The 27623-nt window shown below is 45.9% G+C and overlaps 1 pseudogene; it reads right to left on the bottom strand.

The window, feature by feature from the left end:
- The window catches only part of LOC121574536, a 60777-nt pseudogene that overhangs the window by 21848 nt on the left and 11306 nt on the right, over window positions 1-27623 (bottom strand).

The raw sequence follows: 27623 nt of genomic DNA, 5'->3' as shown, positions 1-27623 counted from the left end.
CCCGCTCATTCCTTCAGTGATCGAGTCAATGCATGGGGTGCACTTCTTCACCAAATTAGATCTCAGGAGTGCGTACAACATGGTGCGTGTCCGAGAGGGGGATGAGTGGAAGACAGCATTCAGCACAACCACGGGGCATTATGAATAACTGGTGATGCCCTATGGTTTGATGAATGCTCCATCCATTTCCAGTCCTTTGTGAACAAGGTGTTTCGGGACATGCTTGGTCGCGGTGTAGTGGTCTACATAGATGACATTCTGGTGTATTCTGCTACGTGCGCCGAGCATGTGTCCCTGGTTCGCAAAGTGCTGGACCGACTGTTGGAAAATGACCTTTATGCCAAGGCAGAGAAGTGTATGTTTTTTTCCAGCAGTCCGTCTCCTTCCTCGGATACCGCATTACCACCTCAGGTATGGAGATGGAGGGAGATCGCATTTCAGCTGTGCGTAATTGGCCGACTACCACCACGGTTAAGGAGGTGCAGCGCTTTCTTGGCTTTGCCAACTACTATAGGAGGTTTATCCGGGACTTTGGCAAGGTTGCAGCTCCCATTACATCTCTGTTGAAGGGTGGGCCGTCCCAGCTCCGCTGGTCTGCTGAGGCTGATTGGGCCTTCAGTAACCTGAGGGGTCTGTTCACCTCAGCCCCGGTACTGGCCCACCCCGATCCATCACTACCGTTCGTAGTGGAGGTGGATGCATCTGAGGTAGGGATAGGCGCTTTCCTATCTCAACACTCGGGCAAGCCACCCAAGCTCCGCCCCGTGCCTTCTTCTCTAAGAAGCTCAGCCCGGCGGAGCAGAACTACGACGTTGGTGATCGGGAGCTGTTGGCTGTTGTCCGAGCCCTGACCATGTGGAGGCATTGGCTCAAAGGGGCGAAACACCCTTTCCTCGTCTGGACGGACCACCGTAACCTGGAGTACATCCGGCCAGTGAGGAGGCTGAATCCTCGCCAGGCCAGATGGGCCCTCTTCTTCACCCGGTTTGATTTTACACTGTCATACATCCCGGGTACTAAGAACGTGACGGCAGATGCATTGTCACGGCTGTATGACACAGAGGAGAGGCCCAGAGACAACACCCCCATACTCCAGGCCTCCTGCATTGTGGCGCCGGTAGTATGGGCGATGGACGCGGATATAGAGTAGGCGTTACGCACAGAGCCATCTCCACCTCAGTGTCCAGCTGGGCTGCAGTACGTGCCTGCTCTTATCCATGATCGTCTGATCTACTGGACTCACACATCACCCCTAGGTCAGGGGAAACATCAGGGGTGACTTCTGGTTGGTCACCCGGGGTGATGTCTGGCAGGCTCAACGACTGGAGCGGAAGTCTCCTTAAATGTGGCTAGTCGAGGAGCTGGCTGAGGAAGGTGCAGACCTTGGTGTCGTGGACTGTGCACTCTGGAGTTGTCTTCATCTGCTTGGGAGCTAGGCTGCTCTGGGGAGCAGAAATGGACCCGACGCTCCCGTGTCTCTACCCAGGGGGGCCTAGAGGGACGTCGGTCGGGAGAGTGGATGGACCACCCCGGGGGGAGGTGCCGCTCCCGACGCTCTGGCAGATATGACGTAGGCTCCAGCCGGGGGGGCCTGGAGCAACGAAGATCTGTTGAATAGCTGGGTCACCTCTGGCCGTAGTGGGGGTCCCAATGGTCCCGTGGAGGTGGCGAACACTCAGGCCGGGAGGGAGTAGTGTCTCTCAGGGGAGTAGCCGGGCCGACTCAGGGAGTACCGGCAGTGATGGCGCTCCTGTGGCGGTGACGATGGCTCTAGCCGGGGAGGCCTAGAGCGGTGGTGGTCAGGAGAGTAGTGGCAGTACCGGTGCACCTGCGCCGGTGACTCAGGCCGGGAGGGCCTAGAGTACGCCTTCCTGATCTCTTGCTGCTCGTGACGCAGTTGCTCGTATTCCCTTATCAGCTCCCAACTGGTGAGGGTGTGGTCACTCCCTGACTACTGAGGAGGCCTGGAGCAGGGCTGGTAGTCTCTTAGATAAGAGAGGTGTATAGGGCCTCGCAACCCATCTTCTTCAGGTGCATGACGGCTTCGTGTGGCAGTGTGGGCTGAGGTGGGTGGTGACCGCAGCCCCATACGTCTTAGGGATTCAGGCTAACTCGTCTGCATCCTGGGGCGTGGAAACAACTCCTCTTCTGCGTACTATAGCTGATCAGAATCCATCTCGGAGGACGTGTAAAAACAATTGGCCGCTAAATCCGGAGAAATGAAGGACCATGTAAAAAACTGTTGGTCACTAAATCCGGCTAGAATGACCACGTAAAAACAGTTGGCTGGTATGCCCTCACCCGTCTGAGCGGTCGGCCCTCACCCGCTATATACTTATAACTGATTGGTTTGGTTCTGTCCTCTATAGTGCTGTCCGGTTAGAACATGATGTTGAGGCCCATCACTGTACAGTCGTGGTCAAAAGTTTTGGTCTTACATTTTACATTTTAGTCATTTAGCAGACACTCTTATCCAGAGTGACTTACAGCTAGTGAGTGCATACATTTTCATACTGGCCCCCCGTGGGAAACGAACCCACAACCCTGACCTTGCAAGCGCCATGCTCTACCAACTGAGCTACAGGGGACGACAAAGTTCGCTGCTTCAGTGTTTTTGTCAGATGTTACTATGGTATACTGAAGTATAATTACAAGCATTCCATAAGTGTCAAAGGCTTTGATTGACAATTACATTAAGTTTATGCAAAGAGTCTTTTTCAAGACCTCTGCAATCCGCCCTGGCATGCTGTCAATTAACTTCTGGGCCACATCCTGACTGATGGCAGCCCATTCTTGCATAATCAATGCTTGGAGTTTGTCAGAATTTGTGGGTTTTTGTTTGTCCACCCGCCTCTTGAGGATCGACCACAAGTTCTCAATGGGATTAAGGTCTGGGGAGTTTCCTGGCCATGGACCCAAAATGTCGATGTTATGTTCCCCGAGCCACTTAGTTATCACTTTTGCCTTATGGCAACCAATGCAAAGGTATTGGTCATCACCAAACTGTTCTTGGATGGTTGGGAGAAGTTGCTCTCGGAGGATGTGTTGGTACCATTCTTTATTCATGGATGTGTTCTTAGGCAAAATTGTGAGTGAGCCCACTCCCTTGGCTGAGAAGCAACCCTGCACATGCATGGTCTCAGGATGCTTTACTGTTGGCATGACACAGGACTGATGGTAGCGCTCACCTTGTCTTCTCCGGACAAGGTGTTTTCCGGATGCCCCAAACAATCGGAAAGGGGATTCATCAGAGAAAATGACTTTACCCCAGTCCTCAGCTGTCCAATCCCTGTACCTTTTGCAGAATATCAGTCTGTCCCTGATGTTTTTCCTGGAGAGAAGTGGCTTCTTTGCTGCCCTTCTTGACACCAGGCCATCCTCCAAAAGTCTTTGCCTCACTGTGCGTGCAGATGCACTCACACCTGCCTGCTGTCATTCCTAAGCAAGCTCTGCACTGGTGGTGCCCCGATCCCGCAGCTGAATCAACTTTAGGAGACGGTCCTGGCGCTTGCTGGACTTTCTTGGGCGCCCTGACGCCTTCTTCACAACAATTGAACCTCTCTCCTTGAAGTTCTTGATGATCCGATAAATGGTTGATTTAGGTACAATCTTACTAGTAGCAATATCCTTGCCTGTGAAGCCCTTTTTGTGCAAAGCAATGATGACGGCACGTGTTTCCAAGCACCACCCTCCTTTTAAAGCTTCCAGTTTGTTATTCTAACTCAATCAGCATGACAGAGTGATCTCCAGCCATGTCCTCGTCAAAACTCTCACCTGTGTTGACGAGAGAATCAATGACATGATGGCAGTTGGTCCTTTTGTGGCAGGGTTGAAATGCAGTGGAAATGTTTTTCTGGGATTATGTTCATTTTCATGGCAAAGAGGGACTTTGCAATTAATTGCAATTCATCTGATCACTCTTCATGACATTCTGGAGTATATGCAAATTGCCATCATCAAAACTGAGGCAGCAGACTTTGTGAAAATTAGTATTTGTGTTATTCTCAAAACTTTTGACCACGACTGTACTCTTGATAGTCACCACCACACACACACAGACACAGCTGTTTCCTTTGAAGATGTTTATATGATTTTGGTAATCTGAATGACTTGGAATCTTATTATTGTGGTTCTGTAAGACAAAGATATGAACACATGTAAACAGTATTAGTTAAGGGTTATAACTATACAATATACATATATGTACATGAATAAATGGCAAATGGCATTACACTTACAACATGTCTATAAAGGGCTATAAACACAGCCTCAATATAAACATAAACTTAAACATTCACCTCTTGGAGAGAGAGAGAAACCAATTACTTGGATTGACAAAGGGTCAAGATTTATGGCACCCTCTCTCTCCAGCCTTGTGTGAGAATCTGCCAGGCTTTGACCTGCCAGATCTGCCAGGCTGTGAATCTGCCAGATCTGCCCTGGCACCACAGGGTCGTAAATTACTCTGCGCATGAGCAAGCTCCAAGAACTGTCTGGGATGACTCTAGAAGCTCGCCCATGGCAGCGCAATAAAACACCTTAATAAAGGCCACTATGGAAAACGCTGTGGTAGCGTGTGCATGCAAAAGACCAATACAACAATTAAACCACTTCTGCAAAAGTACTTGTGCAACCAATGCAATAACACTTATGGCAGTACTGAATAATACCACATACGATAAACAACAAGGAAAAGCAGTATTGGCAACTCTAACATTAAAGAATAGTAACAGCCATACAGTAGAACATATGTCTGAAAGTTATCAAAGTAACAGTAAGTAATTAGTGGTAATTACCTATTATTAAAAAAGTTTGAGGTCATACGCACATCCTTAAAAACATAGGTGCTGGGCTAATAAAGAATACTTGTTTAGAACAAGAAGGCCCGCACACTGTTAAAGCTCCCATTTCACCGCTTTATTGACAACGTTTCGATCCGAAACGTCACCTGACGAAGATCAGTTTCGGATCGAAACGTTGTCAATAAAGCGGTGAATTGGGAGCTTTATCAGTGTCCGGGCCTTCTTGTTCTATACCAATGACCTATTATTACACAGCATGTAAACCCCAATAAACCCCCCTGCAACTTACATTTCAATGAACGCACAACATTCAGACATTCGTGTTACTGTCAACAAAAAGTCCTTCTCCCTTCGGACGACGATAACACTCTGACCTAAGTGGGCAGGTGCAGTGTCAAGATGTGCATTTCCAAGAGCTCTGATTGGTTGGGAATGGCAGGGCTATGATGGGTGAGGGATAACTTGGGTAGGCTGAGCAGCCAAACGAACGGGACTTAAGGGAAACTGAAGGGACTGTGAGGGGAAGTTAGGTAGAGAGGAAAGGAGCAGGACAGCCTTTTTTTATGTAGATATGTTCTTTAAGTGGGAGAAAAGTTTTGTCAGTTGTATAAATATAGCTTTCTGCAATTCTCATTGTATATAATTATATTTGGCATGCACGAGCGTGTTTTAAAAAGTTTTATTTAGTTTGCTAGCTAGGTTAGCCGCGCAGCCTGTGGAGTATGATGGTGTATTGTTTCCATGTACTTAGTGGTTTGCTGTGCCCTGACAGGTGCGCGAGAGCTGACAGTGCAACCTGTTTTTGTCGATTCTCTGCAGGTATGCTGTAATATAATTTATAATGAGAATTGCAAATAGTCGTTTGTGTGTTTTATTTTGTACTGTGGTGTATGTGTTGTGGTGTGTAAGGTGCACAGCATGTGTGCACCACAATACATTTTTGTGACCTCTCACTCCTCTGCTTATCCTTGGGAGAAGGTGTGCGAGAGCATGTGCGCAAGAGCTGACACTGCAATCAGTTATTGTCATCTCTCTGCAGGTGGCAAATAAATCCCCACAAATCTATCCAGTTCTCAGTGACATTATTTCAGACACAACAGCAGAATTAAGCACACTGCAAACTGGTGCAGTCATCCGTGAGAAGTCAGGTGTTCGCTATTCCTGAGTTAACAAGCACTGGGAGGGGTAGGCTGTTCACTCCACTTGACAAGGGTGCCCCCGGATATCCCCTCGTCCCCTGTTCATGAGAGTGATGGGTCATCCCTAAGTCAGAGATAGGGGAGTCTATCAGAGCAAGTCTAATGCAGTCTAGTGTTTCAGGTCTTTCTGTCCATTCTCCTGACCAACCTCAGCAGTTTTCCTTGTCTGATCAATGTGGCTAGACATTGAATCTGGTCATTAAGTCCGATGTGAGTGCCCCGCCTTTCTTTAGGGGTGAAGGCTCAGACTACTACTCTGTCCTCGAGTGGGAGGAGCTAATGGGAGTATACCTTGGGAAAAGGGTTTACACTAGCTCTGAGCAGGTTGGGGAGGTGCTGTCAAGGCTTTTGGGGAGGGCACGGGATGTGACCAAGGTATGGATGCGTAACAATCCTGATGTTACAGATGTTAGTGAAGTGTTCACTGTTCATAGGCAACACTTTAGTGATACAGTCTATTCTGGTATGCCATTAGCTGACTTTTATTAAATCAAGCCATATGCTAATGAGGGTCCACTAGACTGCTGGATTAGGCTTAATAAAGCCGCCGAGGCAGCTGAGCAGAGTCTTATGAGTGAGGGTAGGTCTATGACCAATCAGAGCTCAGAGCTAGCCATCATGTTTGTACGTAACTGCCCTGATAAGGAGCTGGCCTAGGTGTTCAAGAGCAAATCCCTCTGTGACTGGACAGCAAGTGGAGTGCAGGATCGTTTGGATGAATTCTTGAGGGAACGTAAGGCATGTAGACACCAACTGTCACAACATGCGGCTGTTGTTGTGGACCGCCTTCTAGAGAGCATGAAGCATGGTTACTGAGAGCAGGCCTAATGTGTCTTCATACTATGGGTGTGGTCAAGAGCCAGAACAGTTCTGTCTGCGTCGGGAAGTAACTCACTGGATAGAGTTTTGAGCATGTTAGAGAAAGCACTCATCAGTAACACTCAGTCTGTGAGCATAGAGCCTCTTAAACAATCCTCCAAATGTCAATGGGAGTGTGCAGTCTGTGGGAGCACCGACCATTGGACCAAGGTGCACTGCCAGGTGCACCAGCTGTGCTTCAAATGATTCTCTCCTGGCCATGTCAGTTTTAACTGTGATAAAAATGGACAGCAGCGGATCTCTGAACAAGGACAGACCGGTTGATCTCAGGAAAACTAGAGAGCCTCCATTCTGAGGAGGGCAATGTGGGGCAATCTTGTTTTTCCTCCTCCTCTGATGATATCCAGTCTGTTTATTCTTATTTTTGTGAGTCGGTGCCAAAGAACAACACAGTCATTTTTTAGAACACAATGAGAACAACTCAGAACGGCAGTTTGTTTTACACTGCCATGCTAGTACAGGATAAGGTTTAGATAAAGGGGATGTTAGATAGTAGGTCCATAGCTACTACTCTGCGTGCAGATATTGTACCTCGGCTGAGGGAGGCGGGAGTGGTAGAGGGAAACTTTCTAGCTCCTTCAGACATCATCCTGGTGGGTTGTGGTGGGAAGCAAACTAGTCCAGTGGGTATCTGTGATTTGAAGTTACAGCTTTATGGGTTCAGCTATGTAGTCCCAGTGCTGATTGTAGACGGGCAGGTTGACGAGATCATTGTAGGCACTAATGTTTTGAAGTCTCTGATTATACAATTCAAGTCCAATGACAGCTACTGGAAGGTGGTGGGTACGCAAGGCCCATCCAGCCAGTGTGATGACAACCATTTCCTGCGTCTTCTATCCAATCTGGAGAGATGGAGGGGGGACCCTATCCCTGATAAAGTGGGCACTGTGACGTTGACGAGTGCAGTCACACTCCAACCAATGAGTGAGCACCTGGTGTGGGGTCGTCTACCACCGAAGACTAAACTCTCTGTAGGCAGAACTGTGGTTGTTGAGTCCAGCACATCCCGCTGTGTGCATCGAAACATACTAGTAGGTAGAGTGGTTATGCCTCTGTGGGGTGAAGGATGGCTCCCTGTGAAGATTGTGAATCCGACTACGTCTGAAGTTACCCTGAGAAGGAATGCGAAAGTGGCAGATTTATATTCGTGCATTGCTTCGGAGGATTTTGATAATGAAAAAAAACATACGGCTTACCAAAACGTGGGAAAGGTGAAGTGTGACAGCTCACTTGGCAGTCTGACAGCTAAGAGTTCAGTCAGTGGCAGCGTAGTCAACGACAACAGTAGATGTCCTAACCGACTTGCCAAAACTATAGTTTGTTAACAAGACATTTGTGGAGTGGTTGAAAAACTAGTTTTAATGACTCCAACCTAAGTGTATGTAAATCAAATCAAATCAAATTGTATTTGCCACATGCGCCGAATACAACAGGTGTAGACATTACAGTGAAATGCTTACTTACAAGCCCTTAACCAACTATGCATTTTTTTAGTTATAAAAATAAAAGCAAATAACTAAAGAGCAGCAGTAAAATAAAATAACAGTCGGGAGGCTATATAAAGGGGGGTACCGGTGCAGAGTCAATGTGCGGGGGCACCGGCTAGTCGAGGTAATTGAGGTAATATGTACATGTGGGTAGAGTTAAAGTGACTATGCATAAATAATAAACAGAGTAGCAGCAACGTAAAAGAGGGGGATGGGGTGGGGGGGCAGTGCAAATAGTCCGGGTACTGTCACGGTTTCGGCCGAGGCTGCTCCTCCTCCTTGTTCGGGCAGGCTTCGGCGGTCGTCGTCCCCGGAGTACTAGCTGCCACCGTTGTATGTTATCGATGTTTGTTTGGTTTTGTCTTAGTTGTACACCTGTTTCCGTTTAATGTTAATTATGTGTCCTATAAGTTCTCGTTTTGTTAGTCGTGTGTTGTGTGTAATTGTCCGCCTGTCAGCAGGTGCCCTATTGTTTTGCTCCATTGTTTTGGAGAGTTTCGCACTTGTGTGCGCACTTATTTGTATTTTCGGTGTTTACGCACGGTGTGCGTAATCGCTCGCCTCCGGGCTCTTTTGAGGCCCGTTTGTATTTGCTTGATCGTCTACTAAAGTGTGTTGGACGAAGCTTCTGTGTCCTGCGCCTGATTCCTGCACCACATCCACATTCAGCTATTCCTGACAGAATTACACACCACCGATGGAATCAGCAGGAGCAGCAGCAGCGCCCGAGTCGTGGGAGGAGCGCGTCCGCGGGCAGGACGACAGGATCAATCAGATCGGGACCGCCCTGCAGGACGTAATAAATACTCTGCACCGATGGGAGAACAGAGGGGTACCCACACCTCCACCTACCTCACCACCCCCATCGGCCAGTCCGCCCATCCAAGCTCCGGAACCCAGTGGGATTCGGCTCTCGCTCCCGGGGGCGTATGATGGCACCGCTGCCGGGTGTCAGGGGTTCCTCCTGCAGGTGGAACTCTACCTGGCCACCGTACACCCGGCGCACTCGGGACACGAGAGCGTTTCCGCCCTCATCTCCTGTCTCACCGGCAAAGCGTTGGAGTGGGCCAACGCCGAATGGAGGGGAATAGACGCTGCCACTATCACCTACGCGGAGTTCTCCCGCCGCTTCCGGGACGTGTTCGACCATCCACCTGAGGGGAAAGCGGCGGGGGAGCGTCTATTCTACCCCCGACAGGGGAAGAGGAGCGCCCAGGAGTTCGCCTTGGAATTCCGGACTCTAGCGGCGGATGCAGGGTGGAATGAGCGGGCCCTCATCGACCACTATCGATGCAGTTTGCGGGAGGACATCCGCCGAGAGCTGGCCTGCAGGGACACCAATCTCTCGTTCGACCAGTTGGTGGACATGTCCATCCGTCTCGACACCCTGCTGGTCACCCGCGGACGTCCCGAGTGGGGGCCGTCCATTCCATCCTCCAGCACCTCCGAGCCGAGCCCTATGGAGCTCGGAGGTGCTGGCGCTAGAGAGAGGAGGAGAGGGAGCCCGAGGGGGGCCGTCCCCTGCACCAACTGTGGCCGTGGAGGGCACACTGCGGCTAGGTGCTGGGGAGGGTCTCCAGGAGGGACGAGACAGCAGGCCACGCACTGGGGAGTCCTTCCAGGTGAGTAGGTGCCCCACTTACCCAGAGCTCTCTGTTGTGCACCTATGTATACCTGTCAGTTTTCCACAGGTTGCACCTCATTCCCAGCATAAGGCGCTAGTAGATTCAGGCGCAGCTGGGAATTTTGTTGATCGGAATTGTTGTGTTAAGTTAGGGATTCCCCTCCTTCCTGTCAATGCTCCCTTCCCTGTACATGCACTAGATAGCCGCCCGTTGGGATCGGGGTTGATTAGGGAGGTCACAGCGCCACTTAGGATGAGTACGCAGGGGGGTCATGAGGAAACTATTCAGTTATATCTGATCAACTCTCCTGCGTATCCAGTGGTGCTGGGGCTTCCCTGGTTGATTACCCATAACCCCTCTATTTCGTGGCAACAGAGGGCTCTTAAGGAGTGGTCTGCCCAGTGTGTGGGGCGATGTCTGGGTGTTTCCGTGGGGGCGACCTCGGTGGAGAGTCCGAACCAAGTGCCCGCAATGCACATTCCCCCTGAGTATGAGGAGGTAGCACTCGTGTTTAGCAAGGCGAGGGCGACGCGATTGCCACCTCATAGACAGGGGGATTGTGCGATAGACCTCCAGGCAGGAGCAGCGCTTCCGCGGAGCCATGTGTATCCTATGTCTCGAGGAGAAGGGGGCTATGGAGACATACATAGCCGAGTCTCTGAGACAAGGATACATATGGCCCTCCACTTCCCCTGCGTCCTCGAGCTTCTTTTTTGTGAAGAAAAAGGATGGAGGATTGCGCCCGTGTATTGATTACCGTAGTCTCAATCAGATCACTGTGAAGTACAGTTATTCACTCCCTCTGATTGCGGCTATGACGGAATCATTACACGGAGCGCGTTTCTTCACAAAACTGGATCTCAGGAGCGCCTACAACTTGGTGCGCATTAGGGAGGGTGATGAATGGAAGACAGCATTTAGTACCACCTCGGGTCATTACGAGTATCTCATCATGCCATACGGGTTGATGAATGCTCCTTCAGTCTTCCAATCCTTTGTGGATGAGATCTTCCGGGACATGCAGGGGCAAGGTGTGGTCGTGTACATAGACAACATTCTAGTGTACTCGTCTACCCGAGCCGAGCATGTAGCGCTGGTGCGCCGAGTGTTGAGGAGGCTGCTGGAGCACGACCTGTATGTCAAGGCAGAGAAATGTCTGTTTTTCCAGGAGTCTATCTCCTTTTTGGGTTATCAGTTGTCCGCGTCAGGGGTGAAGATGGAGGTTGACCGTGTGTCAGCCGTGCGTAATTGGCAAACCCCAACCACGGTTAAAGAGGTGCAGCAGTTCTTGGGTTTTGCGAATTACTAACGGAGGTTTATCCGGGGTTTTGGACAGGTGGCAGCTCCCATAACGTCTCTTCTGAAGGGGGGTCCGGTGCGCTTGCAGTGGTCAGCTGAGGCGGACAGGGCGTTTGGGAGACTGAAGGGCCTGTTTACTTCGGCTCCTGTGCTGGCGCATCCGGATCCCGCTTTACCATTTCAGGTAGAGGTGGACGCGTCTGAGGCCGGTATAGGGGCCGTGCTATCGCAACGGTCCGGCACGCCACCTAAACTCCGCCCCTGTGCTTTTTACTCCAAGAAGCTCAGCCCGGCGGAGCGAAATTATGACGTAGGGGACAGGGAGCTGTTAGCCGTGGTACAGGCCCTAAAGGTGTGGAGGCATTGGCTTGAGGGGGCTCAACACCCTTTCCTCATTTTGACTGACCACCGTAACCTGGAGTACATCCGGGCAGCTAGGAGACTGAACCCTCGCCAGGCTCGGTGGAACATGTTTCTAGCCCGGTTCGTATTTAAAATCACGTACATCCCTGGGTCCCAGAACGGTAAGGCAGACGCCCTGTCCCAGGGGTATGACACAGAGGAGAGGTCCGTTGAGCCCACTCCCATACTACCGGAGTCTTGTCTGGTGGCACCGGTGGTGTGGGAGGTCGATGCTGAAATCGAGCGGGCGTTGCGTACCGACCCTAGCCCTCCACAGTGTCCTGTGGGTCGGACGTACGTTCCGTTCGAGGTTCGGGATCGACTTATATATTGGGCTCACACGCCACCCTCCTCTGGACATCCAGGTATTGGCCGGACAGTGCACTGCCTTAGCACTAAGTACTGGTGGCCAACGTTAGCCAGGGATGTGAGGGTTTATGTCTCCTCCTGCTCGGTGTGCGCCCAGTGTAAGGCGCCCAGACACCTGCCCAGGGGGAAGTTACAATCCCTGCCCGTTCCACAACGACCCTGGTCTCACCTCTCGGTGGATTTTGTTACAGACCTTCCCCCCTCTCAGGGGAATACCACCATACTGGTCGTTGTGGATCGGTTCTCTAAGGCCTGTCGTCTCCTCCCAATGCCGGGTCTTCCTACTGCCCTACAGACCGCTGAGGCACTATTCACCCACGTCTTCCGGCATTACGGGGTACCCGAGGATATAGTGTCTGATCGAGGTCCCCAGTTCACCTCCCGAGTCTGGAGAGCGTTCATGGAGCGCTTGGGGGTCTTGGTGAGCCTTACCTCGGGGTACCACCCGGAGAGCAATGGGCAGGTAGAACGAGTGAACCAGGATGTGGGTAGGTTTCTGAGGTCGTATGAGGTATATTCCCTGGGCAGAGATGGCACAGAACTCTCTCCGCCACTCCTCCACCAACCTAACCCCTTTCCAATGTGTGTTAGGGTACCAGCCGGTTCTGGCACCATGGCATCAGAGCCAGATCGAGGGCCCTGCGGTGGATGAGTGGGTGCGGTGCTCGGAGGAGACGTGGAACGCTGCACACGTCCATCTGCAGCGGGCCATCCGTCGACAAAAGGCGAGCGCCGATCTCCACCGCAGTGAGGGGCCGGTGTACGCACCTGGAGATCGAGTCTGGCTCTCGACCAGAAACCTACCTCTCCACCTGCCCTGCCGGAAGCTGGGTCGGCGGTTTGTGGGGCCTTTTAAAGTCCTGAGGAGATTGAACGAGGTGTGTTACAGGTTACAACTGCCTATTGATTATCATGTTAACCCCTCGTTCCATGTGTCTCTTCTCAGGCCGGTGGTAGCTGGTCCACTCCAGGACTGTGAGATAGGAGAGACTCCTCCGCCCCCATTGGACATCGAGGGGGCTCCGGCGTACACAGTTCGGTCCATCTTGGATTCGAGACATCGGATGGGGGGTCTCCAATATCTCGTGGAGTGGGAGGGGTACGGCCCGGAGGAACGGTGCTGGGTGCCGAGGAGGGACATCTTGGACCCGTCTCTCCTGACTGTGTTCCACCGTGGTCATTCCACGCGCCCTGCTCCGCGTCCTCCTGGTCGTCCCAGAGGCCGGGGTCGGCGCACGGCTCAAGGGGGGGGTACTGTCACGGTTTCGGCCGAGGCTGCTCCTCCTCCTTGTTCGGGCAGGCTTCGGCGGTCGTCGTCCCCGGAGTACTAGCTGCCACCGTTGTATGTTATCGATGTTTGTTTGGTTTTGTCTTAGTTGTACACCTGTTTCCGTTTAGTGTTAATTATGTGTCCTATAAGTTCTCGTTTTGTTAGTCGTGTGTTGTGTGTAATTGTCCGCCTGTCAGCAGGTGCCCTATTGTTTTGCTCCATTGTTTTGGAGAGTTTCGCACTTGTGTGCGCACTTATTTGTATTTTTGGTGTTTACGCACGGTGTGCGTAATCGCTCGCCTCCGGGCTCTTTTGAGGCCCGTTTGTATTTGCTTGATCGTCTACTAAAGTGTGTTGGACGAAGCTTCTGTGTCCTGCGCCTGATTCCTGCACCACATCCACATTCAGCTATTCCTGACAGGTAGCCATGATTAGCTGTTCAATAGTCTTATGGCTTGGGGGTAGAAGCTGTTGAGAAGCCTTTTGTACCTAGACTTGGCACTCCGGTACCGCTTGCTGTGCGGTAGCAGAGAGAACAGTCTATGACTAGGGTGGCTGGAGTCTTTGACAATTTTGAGGGCCTTCCTCTGACACCGCCTGTTATAGAGGTCCTGGATGCTTGGCCGCAGTGATGTACTGGGCCGTACACACTACCCTCTGTAGTGCCTTGCGGTCGGAGGCCGAGCAGTTGCCAAATTGGAGTGAGTCTAGGGTTTCTGGGATAATGGTGTTGATGTGAGCCATGACCAACCTTTCAAAGCACTTCATGGCTACAGACGTGAGTGCTATGGGTCGGTAGTCATTTAGGTAGGTTATCTTAGTGTCCTTGGGCACAGGGACTATGGTGGTCTGCTTGAAACATGTTGGTATTACAGACTCAGACAGGGACATGTTGAAAATGTCAGTGAAGACACTTGCCAGTTGGTCAGCACAAGCCCTGCGGCCTTATGAATGTTGACCTGCTTAAAAGTCTTACTCACATCGGCTACGGAGAGCGTGATCACATAGTCATCCGGAACAGCTGGTGCTCTCATGCATGCTTCAGTGTTGCTTGCCTCGAAGCGAGCATAGAAGTGATTTAGCTCGTCTGGTAGGCTTGTGTCACTGGGCAGCTCGCGGCTGTGCTTCCCTTTGTAGTCTGTAATAGTTTTCAATCCCTGCCACATCCGACGAGCGTCAGATTCAATTCAATCTTAGTCCTGTATTGACTCTTTGCCCGTTTGATGGTTCGTCGGAATGCATAGCGGGATTTCTTATAAGCGTCTGGGTTAGAGTCCCGCTCCTTGAAAGCGGCAGCTCTACCCTTTAGCTCAGTGCGGATGTTGCCTGTAATCCATGGCTTCTGGTTGGTATGTACGTACGGTCACTATGGGGACAACATAATCGATGCACTTATTGATGAAGCCAGTGACTGATGTGGTGTACTCCTCAATGCTATCTGAAGAATCCCGGAACATGTTCCAGTCTGTGCCAGCAAAACAGTCCTGTAGCTTAGCATCTGCGTCATCTGACCACTTTTTTTATTAACCGAGTCACTGGTGCTTCCTGCTTTAGTTTTTGCTTATAAGCAGGAATCAGGAGGATAGAGTTATGGTCAGATTTGCCAAATGGAGGGCGAGGGAGAGCTTTGTATGCGTCTCTGTGTGTGAAGTAAAGGTGGTCTAGAGTTTTTTTTCCTCTGGTTGCACATTTAACATGCTGGTAGAAATTAGGTAGAACGGATTTAAGTATCCCTGCATTAAAGTCCCCGGCCACTAGGAGCGCTGCCTCTGGATGAGCATTTTCCTGTTTACTTATGGCCTTATACAGCTCATTGAGTGCAATCTTAATGCCAGCATCGGTTTGTGGTGGTAGATAGACAGCTACGAAAAATATTGATGAAAAGTCTCTTGGTAAATAGTGTGGTCTACAGCTTATCATGAGATACTCTACCTCAGGTGAGCAAAACCTTGAGACTTCCTTAGTATTAGAATTTATGCACCAGCTGTTGTTTACAAATATACACAGACCGCCACCCCTTGTCTTACCGGAGTCAGCCGTTCTATCCTGCCGATGTAGCATATATCCCGTCAGCTGTATGTTGTCCATGTCGTCGTTCAGCCACGACTCGGTGAAACATGAGATATTACAGTTTTTAATGTCCCGTTGGTAGGATAACCTTAATCTTAGGTCGCCCAATTTGTTTTCAAATGATTGAACATTGGCTAATAGGATTGATGGAAGAGGCAGTTTACTCGCTCGCCGTCGGATCCTTGCAAGGCACCCCGACCTACGTCCACGATATCTCTGTCTCTTTCTCATGCGAATTACAGGGATTTGGGCCTTGTTGGGCGTCTGTAGGATATCCTTTGCGTCCGACTCGTTGAAGAAAAAATATTTGTCCAATACGAGGTGAGTAATCGCTGTCCTGATATCCAGAAGCTCTTTTTGGTCATAAGAGACGGTGGCAGAAACATTACATACAGAATAAATTACAAATAACGCGAAAAAACACACATAATAGTACAATTGGTTAGAGGGCTGTAAAACGGCAGCCATCTTCTCCGGCGCCACTTCAACTGTATGTGTGCTGAGCAAAGCACCTGAGCCTGAACCAAGAGCTCCTCTCGTCTCTATAGTGACTACCACACCCCTAGAACTTGTGTGTATTGATTTCTGGACAGCTGAGGACTCAAACAACAAGTCTACCGATGTGCTAGTGGTGACCGATCACTTTACTAAACTGGCCTGTGCATATTGATGTCCAAATCAGTCTGCCAAAACAGTTACCCATGTGCTTTGGAATAACTTCTTCAGCGTTTATGGATTTCCTGATTTCTATCCATTCATGTTAATTTTGAGAGTTCACTTATTGCAGAGTTGCTCCAGTTAGCTGGTGTTGACAAGTCACACACCATACCTTACCATCCCATGGGAAATGGTCAAGCAGAACATCTGAACCGCATGCTGGGTAGTAGGATTCGAGCTCTGCCAACTAGGTCAAAAGCTAAATGGCCACAGATGTTGAACACACTGACGTTCTCATATAACTGCACTGATCATGAGACCAATGGGTTTCCACCTTTTTTCTTGATGTTTGGTCGCACACCTAGGTTACCCGTTGATGTCATGTTTGGAAGTGTTCTCTTAGATGGAGAGACAGTAGATGTGGATAAGTATGTCCAATCTCTTGGTGAGGATCTGAGAGTGGCCGTGACTCTGGCCCAGCAGCACGCAACAAAACAACAGTAGAGGTAAGCTGAGATACAGTGCATTCGGAAAGTATTCAGACCCCTTCCCACATTTTGTTATGTTACAGCCTTATTCTAAAATTGATCAAATTATTTTTTTCCCTCATCAATCTATTATACACAATACCCCATAATGACAAAGTGAAAACAGGTTTTTAGATTGTTCTGCACATTTATAAAAAATTAAAACAGATATACCTTATTTACATAAGTATTCAGACCCTTTGCTATGAGACTCAAAATTGAGCTCAGGTGCATCCTGTTTCCATTGATCATCCTTGAGATGTTTCTACAACTTGATTGGAGTCCACCTGTGGTAAATTCTATTGATTGGACATGATTTGGAAAGGCACACACCTGTCTATATAAGGTCCCACATTTGACAGCGCATGTCAGAGCAAAAACCAAGCCATGAGGTCAAAGCAATTGTCGGTAGAGCTCTGAGACAGGATTGTATCGAGGCACAGATCTGGGGAAGGGTACCAAAACATTTCTGCAGCATTGAAGGTCCCCAAGACCACAGGAGCCTCCATCATTCTTAAATGGAAGAAGTTTGAACCACCAAGACTCTTCCTAGAGCTGGCCACCCGGCCAAACTGAGCAATCGGGGGAGAAGGACCTTGGGCAGGGGGGTGACCAAGAACCTTATGGTCACTCTGACAGAGCTCCAGAGTTCCTCTGTGGAGATGGGAGAACCTTCCAGAAGGACAACCATCTCTGCAGCACTCCACCAATCAGTCCTTTATGGTAGAGTGGCCAAACAGCCCTCTTGGAGTTTGCCAAAAGGCACCTAAAGGACTCTCAGACCATGAGAAACAAGATTCTCTGGTCTGATGAAACCAAGATTGAACTCTTTGGCCTGAATGCCAAGCATCAAGTCTGGAGGAAACCTGGCACCATCCCTACGGTGAAGCACGGAGGTGGCAGCATCATGCTGTGGGAATGTTTTTCAGCGACAGGGACTGGGAGACTAGTCAGGATCGAGGGAAAGATGAACGGAACAAAGTACAGAGAGATCCTTGATTTAAACCTACTCCAGAGCGCTCAGGACCTCAGACTGGGGCGAAGGTTCTCCTTCCAACAGGACAACGACCCTAAGCACACAGCCAAGACAACGCAGGAGTGGCTTCGGGACAAGTCTTTGAATGTCCTTGAGTGCCCCAGCCAGAGCCTGGACTTCAACCCGATCGAACATGTCTGGAGTGACCTGAAAATAGCTGTGCAGCGACTCTCCCCATCCAACCTGACAGATCTTGAGAGGATCTGCAGAGAAGAATGGGAGAAACTCCCCAAATACAGGTGTGCCAAGCTTGTAACGTCATACCCAAGAAGCCTTGAGGCTGTAATCGCTGCCAAAGGTGTTTCTTTACAAAGTACTGAGTAAAGGGTCTGAATACTTATGTAAATGTAATATATCCGTTTTTTATTTTTAATACATTTGCAGAAATGTCTAAAAACCTGTTTTTGCTTTGTCATTATGGGGTATTATGTATAGATTGATGAGGGGAAAAAAACAATTTAATCAATTTTAGAATAAGGCTGTAACGTAATTTATTTTGGAAAAAGTCAAGGGGTCTGAATACTTTCCGATTGCACTGTATATAACAGACAGTCTAAGGGTCACTCAGTGGAGACAGAGTTTTACTTGCTAACAAAGGAGAGAGGGGCAAGAAGAAACTAGCTGATTGCTGAGAAAGTGCTGTGTACATAGTGGTTGCTAAAAACAGCTTCCTAAACACACATCGTATCCAACATCCTACCAAGGGTCAAATCAAAAGTGTGCACAGAAACTTGATAATGCATGTCAACTTTCTGCCTTTGCCTACATGGGAGGGGCCTGAGCCTCGGATGTCCGTCTCCAGTGGTGAACTGAGTCATGAGATGACGAAAGAGTCCAGTCAGGATAGTGTGAGTGATGCCAGGACTGTCCACTGGGTTGCGAGCCTTCCTGAGTCCTCTGACGGGCCACACCAAGGTGATGTTGGAGACCGAGTTGTCAAGAGTGAGATGGCACAGCTAGCTGATGTTCCCTTAAGTTATGTGTGTGTGAAGTGGAATCCAACCAGAGAGATGTCTCTGAAGACTGTAGGAGTATCAGTGGCAAGACACTGACGAGTGAGGATGACATGAGAACAGAAAAGGAAGATGTGGATGAATCATCTGTGTGGTCCGGAACAATCTGCCAGGATTCCGGAACAATCTGCCAGGATTCTGATCAGTCATCTGACGATACTAGTGTTGAGTCTGTCACTGAGAGAGTGATGGTTCCTGAGGTGTCTTCCTGTAGTGGTTCCCAACCTGAGGTTAGACCTCTGAGCACAATGCCTAGTATTCCTGCCACATTTTTAGGTGAGGTTGTTCGTACTAGACTGGGTAGGCTTATTAAGCCAGTGAATATGCTTATTCAAACTACACTACATGACCAAAGGTATGTGGACACCTGCTCATCGAACATCTCATTCCAAAATCATGGGCATTAATATGGAGTTGGTCCCCCCTTTGCTGCTATAACAGCCTCAACTCTTCTGGGAAGGCTTTCAACTAGATTTTGGAACATTGCTGCGGGGATTTCCATTCAGCCACAAACATTAGTGAGGTCGGGCACTGCTGTTGGATGACTAGGCCTGGCTCGCACTTGGCGTTCCAATTCATCTCAAAGGTGTTCGATGGGGTTGAGGTCAGGGCTCTGTGCAGGCCAGTAAAGTTCTTCCACACCGATCTTAACAAACAATTTCTGTATGGACCTCGCCTTCTGCACGGGGGCATTGTAATGCTGAAACAGGAAAGGGCCTTCCCCAAACTGTTGCCACAAAGCTGGAAGCACAGAATCGTCTAGAATGTCATTGTAAGCTGTAGCGTTAAGATTTCCCTTCACAGGAACTAAGGGGCGTAGCCTAAACCATGAAAAACAGCCCCAGACCATTAATCCTCCTCCACCAAACTTTACAGATGACACTATGCATTCAGGCAGGTAGCGTTCTCCTTGCATCCGCCAAACCCAGATTAGTCAGTCAGACTGCCAGATGGTGAAGCGTGATTCATCACTCCATATAACGCATTTCCACTGCTCCAGAGTCCAATGGCGGCAAGCTTTACACCACTCCAGCCGACACTTGGCATTGCGCATGGTGATCTTAGGCTTGTGTGCGGCTGCTCGGCCATGGAAACCCATTTCATGAAGCTCTCAACGAACAGCTCTTGTGCTGACGTTGCTTCCAGAGGCAGTTTGGAACTCGGTAGTGAGTGTTGCAACAGAGGACAAAACATTTTTAAACGCTACTTGCTTCAGCACTCGTGGTCCGGGTTTGTGAGCTTGTGTGGCCTACCACGTCGCGGCTGAGCTGTTGTTGCTCCTAGACGTTTCCACTTCACAATAACAGCACTTACAGTTGACCGGGGCAGCTCTAGCAGGGCAGAAATTTGACGGACTGACTTGTTGGAAAGGTGGTGTCCTATGACAGTGCCAGATTGAAAGTAACTGAGCTCTTCATTAAGGCCATTCTACTGCCAATGTTTGTCTATGGAGATTGCATGGCTGTGTGCGCGACTTTATACAGCAACGGGTGTGTGGCTGAAATAGCCGAATCCACTAATTTGAAGGGGTATCCACATACTTTTGTATATGTCCACACAGAGGGTAAAACATTTCATGGTTTCGCAGTAACAGTGGGATAGTTCCTCATTATTATTATTTGTTGTTCTTGACCTCTCTAGAATTGTTCTGAGACTATTGAAATATTTTATGATTGTGATTGTCTGCTATTTCAGATATTATTTGTAACTTTGGGTGTAATCCATATGTATGACAATGTATATGGCATGTTTTCTATGGTTGGATGAGAGATTAGCTACCTCGTCTTTCCTAATCCATTATTGGATAGCTTTTGAGCTGGTTGACTTTTTTTGGGTTTAGAATTAAGGGACTACACAGAGTTGCACAGTTGCCTTGAGTGGGTGTATAATTGTTTTTCTTTCTTTGCTTTGTTACCTTCAAGGTAATGGTTTAGTTAGTGTCCATAATCTATCGTAAAACAGTGGGGGTGAATGTAGCAGAGTGATGTTGTTGCCCTAGATTATGCACAGGCATTTTATTTTGAAGGAGATGTACAAAGGACTCTTATTTTGATATAGTAGAGAGGACTGGGTCAATGGGTCACCTCAAGAGGTGATACATTTATTTTTTGATGAATTTACATTAATTGTATGTGTATTATTTTAGCACAGCTGGGTTGCTGTCATTTTATTTTATGTAAAAGCACTAAACTGTATCATCTCATGTTTAAAAAAGTGTGTAATGTCAGGTTTGATAATGCATCGTTGGTTGGTTTGGACCATTGGCTTGGTAACCCTTTTATCGTCTTCTCTCGTCTGCCTATCCTTGGGAGAAGGTATGTTTTCATCTGCTACTCTACTGTTAAGCGTTAAAAACCTGTAAATATGTTATTAAAGTGGAAGAAAAGTTGTAATTTGTATTAATATATTTTGCTGCAATTCTCATTGTATATCATTATATTTGCCATGCAGGAGGCGTTTTAAGTTTTATTTAGCTCGCTAGCTAGGTTAACTACGCAGCCTGTGGCTTATGATGGTGTATTGTTTCCATGTACTTAGTGGTTTGCTGTGCCCTGACAGGTGCGTAAACGCTGACACTGCAACCAGTTTTTTGTCGATTCTCTGCATGTATGTTGAAATATAACTGTCATTTGTGTGTTTTATTTTGTACTGTGGTGTGTGCTAGGTGCACGGCATTTGTGCACCACAATACATTTTTGTGACATCTCTTATCTGCCTATTCTTGGGAGAAGGTGCGCAAGAGCTGACACTGCAACCAGTTTCTGTCAACTCTGTAGGTGTCAAATAAGTCCAACCTCAAAATATAAATGAAAAACCAAAGTCTGTAACACCACTGCTGTGGAGGGACCGAGAATGCTTTACTCGGGTCCATTGACAGTTGTTTTTTAATATAAATCATATTGTTTGTTTATACTGTCTCAATTGTTTTCAGTGGTTTAGAAGTGTCATTGTACGAGGGTACTGTCATCTGCAATTTTGATAGGTCCTTTGATGGTGTTGGAAGAATAAACAGATTAATTTTGAAATCATGAGCCAATGACGGGCTGTGTTTATGTGTCCCTGTGTGCAAAAGTGACAGAAGAGAAATGAAATACCTGCTGAAAACCCAAAGCGGAAGACAACGTAGACAAAGAGAAAGCGCAAGTTATCGCTTAGGATCATCTACAAAGGGAAAAATAGACAGAGTATCAAAGGAACTGTGGATTATAACTACAGCTCGGTCATGACACCAATGATGTGCCAATCATACATTTATTGTAAATACCCTGTGGCAATGAATCCTATAGCTTCCCTATAGGAGTGTGACTAGGACATGTATTCCAGAGACTCGGTGTAGGCCAATAAATGTACATGAGCAACATGGCATGGCTTAGGATGGCTTTCACACATAAAGCATGTAAAATATATCCTGAGATTTTAGGATCAAATATAGCCTAGTACTGTGTTGCACCGTTCTGACTTGAGCATGTTATTATACATTCTGTATCAGTAGAGGGGTGTGTGTGTGTAGCCCACAATCTTGCAAGGCATTCTGGAAGATGTGGTGTCATCCTAATCAGAACCTCTTCCAATGGCCATCTCTTAATTATTGCTAAATTATCTTATGTTATTACAGTCGATGCAGAGGCAGCTGATACATAATCTTATCAAATAATTTGTGTGTATGGAGAGTGATTTTGTTTCACTTAATCCATCAATCAGCAAAGTGTCCAGGCTTGGACGTTTTCTCTTCAAGTCTAATATCTTGGGATAGAAAAAGAAAACATTTGATAAACCAGACTTTTGAATACGGTTTTGTTGACATTTAATCCTAATTTAATTAAAAAGCACATCACACATGCTCACATCCCTCCTGTGAAGAAATGGCAGGCTCCCACTGCTGTAAAATTCTAACCCACTAGACGCAGGAATTACTGTCTGGTATGCTCCAGAGTAAAAGGTGGCTGGATATCAGAGAGTGAGAGAAATTGAGCTGAGGTGAAAATTTTATTTTATTTTATTTTATTGTAATTTTTTTTAGGGGTAGATCAGCTTAATATTGCAAATAGATTGTAACTTCCATCAATGTAATTGTCTGCATCACTTCCAATCCCCCATGTTTTTATATATATATATATACACTGTCACGTTCGTTTAAGGACGGGTCAGACCAAGGCGCAGCGTGAAATGCGTACATGTTTATTAAACTGATAAAACAAACGAAACATGAAGTCCTAAGGCTAAACACAAAACAAGCCTACTCACGGAACAAGATCCCACAACTAACGAGTGCCAATAGGCTGCCTAAGTATGATCCCCTGACTATATACTTTTTTCCCCCACTGTACATATCCTTTTTTTTTATATATTCCCCTTTATTACTTTCCAACCCCACCACCCTTTCCCTAATTGGAGTAAACTAGTGAGCAACAATGCTTAGGCCTCTACTTCCAGCTTATACTTACTATATACATTTTATGGACACAGTCAATTTTACAATAATTATATTTTGTTTGTTTTTTCTCCTGAACTTCTTCTACACTCAACCTCTCCGATCATTTTCATGATGTCCATCCGGTTTGCCATATCTTTCTAACTGTGCTCTTTCACAAAGCTCCCAACCTACAACCTATATACTTATTATGGACACAGTAAATGCTTACATTATTAGTTATCTTGTTATTAGTTGTTGTTAGTTGTTATTAGTCCCATCCTTCAACTCCAACACCATCCATCTATCTCTTAACACCATCCATATAGGATTTCTATTTGCCATATATTTTTCAACTGTACTGTGATGTTTTACAAAAGTTCTGAGCCTTTCTATTGTCATTGTTTCTACAGATAAATTGAAAATAAACAATTTTGCTAAAAGTATTATTATATTATTGATTGATTGACTATGACTTTTCAGATCACCCAGTAATGCTATCTGCAAGGTTAGCTCCAGGTAAATATTGCAATCCTTTAGCCATTCCTAGACCTGTGTCCAAAAACAAGCTACAAATGGACAGTACCAAAACAAATGATCTAATGATTCTGTCTCTTCGCAGCAAAATCTGCAGAGCTGGGAAGATTGTATCCCCCATATAAATAACATTCTATTGATAGCAAGAATTTTATATAATAATTTAAATTGAAAGATTCTAAGTTTTGAATCCGGTGTCGTTTTGTGTATCAGTTCATAAACACTATGCCATGGGATCGGTACGTCAAAAATCTCTTCCCAACTCTTTTGCAATCTATATGGGACGGCTGTCAATCCTTTGGTCCTTAAATGAAACTGGTATGCTTTTTTATTTATCACAGTTTTCTTTAACCAATTATGTTCTTTAATGCAAGGCCGACAGACAATTTCCTTACTTTCTCCCCCTTCCACTTTCCTCTTCCATTTTTGCGATAAAGCTGCAATTATTTGGTTGTAAATTTGGGTAGAGCAGACATTTCCATATGTTTTTGTTAGCTGCATGTGCGACATAACTCCACCAGTCCTACCGATGATATCATTTACGAAGATTATACCTTTTTTAAACATTTTGTCAAAAAAAATAGGTTTTTTGTCAATTAGTATATTTGAGTTTAACCACAATATTTATTACATTATTTGTTCTGTCATTTCTGGAGGATTAAATTGAAATTGCAACCAACTTTCTATGTCTTGTTTTAGAAATAGTGATATTTGGGAGATGATTTCCTTTTCAAATAACTGAAAGTGAGAGGTTGTAATCTGAATAAAGGGAAAAAGGCCATTCTTGAACATTGGGTGAGACAATCTTACTAATTTGCTAGAGAACCAGTTCGGATTTAAGTATAACTTTTGTATGACTGAAGCTTTTAGTGATAGGTCTAATGCTTTAATATTTAATAATTTCTGTCCTCCGAATTCATATTCATTATATAAATAGGCCTGTTTAATTTTGTCTGGCTTGCCGTTCCAAATAAAATGGAATATATTTTTCTCATATAATTTAAAAAACTGTTCGCTAGGCGTAGGCAAGACCATAAGCAAATAGGTAAACTGGGATAATACTAAAGAGTTAATCAGGGTGATTTTTCCACAAATTGACAGGTGTTTACCTTTCCATGGTAGCAAGATCTTATCTATTTTTGCTAACTTTCTATTAAAATGTATTGGAGTGAGATCATTTATTTCCTTTGGGATATGTATTCCAAGTATATCCACATCACCATCAGACCATTTTATTGGTAAACTACATGGTAATGTAAATATTGTATTTTTTTGTGATCCAATACGTAATATAGTACATTTGTCATAATTTGGTTGTAATCCAGAGAGGTTAGAAAATGTATCTAGATCCTCTATGAGGCTGTGGAGGGAACCAGGTTGTGGATTTAAGAGAAAACATGAATCAGCATACAATGACACCTTTGTTTTTAAACCCTGGATTTCTAATCCCTTGATATTATTGTTGGATCTGATTTTAATAGCTAACATCTCGATGGCCATAATAAATAGATATGCCGATAGTGGACAACCTTGTTTCACTCCTCTTGACAGTTTAAAACTTTAAACTTTAAACCATTATTTACTATTTTACACCTAGGGTTACTATACATGATTTTGACCCATTTTATAAGAGATTCTCCAAAATTGAAATGCTCCAGGCATTTATATATAAACCCCAGTCGTACTTTATCAAATCCCTTTTCGAAGTCTGCTATGAATAGCAAGCCTGGTTTCCCAGATTTTCCATAGTGTTCTATTGTTTCCAGTACTTGCCTTATATTATCTCCAATGTATCTTCCATGTAAAAAAACCTGTCTGATTAGAATGAATAATTTCCGACAATACCTTTTTAATTCTATGCGCTATACATTTTGCTAGAATTTTTGCATCACAACTCTGAAGTGTAAGGGGCCTCCAATTTCTTTAATGGACTGGACCTTTATATTTTCCACTTGTATCCTGTTTCAGTAATAATTAAATCAGACCTTCTTCTTGAGTGTCTGATAATCTACCATTTACATAGGAGTGGTTAAAACATGCTAATAACGGTCCTCTTAGTATATCAAAAAAGGTTTGGTATACCTCGACTGGTATGCCATCCAATCTTGGAGTTTTCCCGGACTTAAAGTCTTTAATTGCATCCAGAAGTTCTTCCTCTGTAATTTCACCTTCACATGAGTCTTTCTGTATGGCTGTTAATTTTACATTATCAATAGAAAAAAATCTCTACAATTAGCTTCAGTTAGAGGAGATGGAGGCGACTGAAACGAAAACAAATGCTTAAAGTACTTTGTTTCCTCCTTCAAAATATAATTTGGTAAATCATGGGTGACTCCGTCAATTGTAACCAGTTTCATTAAATTATTTTTGGTAGCATTCCTATGTTGAAGATTTAAAAAAAAAATTGGTGCATTTTTCCCCATATTCCATCCAGTTTGCTTTATTTTTATAATATATTACACTTGATCTTTCTTGAATACGTTTCTCCATTTCTTTTTGTTTTTCCTCTAATTTATTCTGAGCCTCTATGTTACAGTTTTTATTGCCATCTATCTGTTCTGTTAGACCTTCTATTTCCTTTGTTAGTATAAACTCTTTTGACCTAAATTACTTTTGTTTTCGAGATGAGTACTGAATTGCATGGCCTCTAAAGGCACATTTAAAGGCGTCCCATACAATAAGAGGGTTTGCTGTACCTATGTTATGTTGGAAAAAATCAGTTATAAATTCCTTTGTCCTAGTTAAAAATAAATTATTATCCAATAGGCTTTGATTAAATGTCCAATATCCTCGCCCACGTGGAAATTCAGTAAGAGTAATGTATATGCCAATTATATGATGGTCCGACCGCATTCTGTCCCCTATCAACACTTTTTAAACTTTTGGTGCCCACGAGAATGACATAAGAAAGAAGTCAAGACGACTAGCTTGATTGAGTCTCCGCCATGTATATCTCACTAGATCAGGATATTTAAGCCTCCATATATCTACTAGTTCTAATGTATCCATGACATTCACGATTTCCTTAAGAGCATGAGGGTGATTGTTTGTGGTGTGATTTCCTTTACGGTCCATTGAGCTATTTAAAACAGTATTATCATCCCCCACCATAATAATATTGTCTTGAATTGCTTGCAGGGTTGATAATTTATTATATATTGTCAAAGAATAATAATAATAATATGCCATTTAGCAGACGCTTTTATCCAAAGCGACTTACAGTCATGCGTGCATACATTTTTTTGTGTACGGGTGGTCCCTGGGATCGAACCCACTACCTTGGCGTTACAAGTGCCGTCCGTGCTCTACCAGCTGTGGATCATCATTATTTGGTCCATAAAGGTTAATGAGCCATATCTGTTTATGGTCCAATAACATATTTAAAATAATCAATCTACCTTGGACAATTTGCACATTCGGATCGAAATTACTATTAATTAATATCATCACCGCTTTTGAGTTTCTTTGCCCATGGGAGAAGTATATTTCGCCCCCCCCCAGTCCTTTTTCCACACAACTTCATCTAGAATTGTTGAATGAGTTTCCTGTAAACAATAGATATTATATTCCTTCTCTTTGAGACATGTAAATATTGTTCTTCTTTTGTTATTATCTGCTAAGCCATTACAATTATAACTGGCTACACTTATTTCACCATACACCATAATGAGATACAAGTTTAAAGTCTATTTATCATTATATATGTTTGTAAATTTACCAATAAAAAATACCGTAATGATTGAGTGTCCATATAGCTGTACCATGATATTTGCATTGCTACTAAGTAACCCTCCAATTGTTCTCCACTAATTCCCCCGCTAAAGCCCCTCCCCATCCCAAGTTGAGCCGTCATCCCAGTGATCGGCATCCCACCCCCGTCCCTCCGGATCCCTAGGGCCCCGAGAGGCCAGGACCCATCCATCGAAAACAGCACACAGTGCCACCCACAAAACAGAAGCAGGTTAACCACCAAAAGCATTTCCAATGCTGTCACCTCAATATATATACAGTGGGGGAAAAAAGTATTTAGTCAGCCACCA

This window comes from Coregonus clupeaformis, chromosome 9 (assembly GCF_020615455.1).
Source record: "Coregonus clupeaformis isolate EN_2021a chromosome 9, ASM2061545v1, whole genome shotgun sequence".
Classification (NCBI taxonomy): Eukaryota; Metazoa; Chordata; class Actinopteri; order Salmoniformes; family Salmonidae; genus Coregonus; species Coregonus clupeaformis.
Note: the sequence above shows the minus strand (reverse complement) of the source record. Positions and strands in the feature narration are given on the sequence as shown.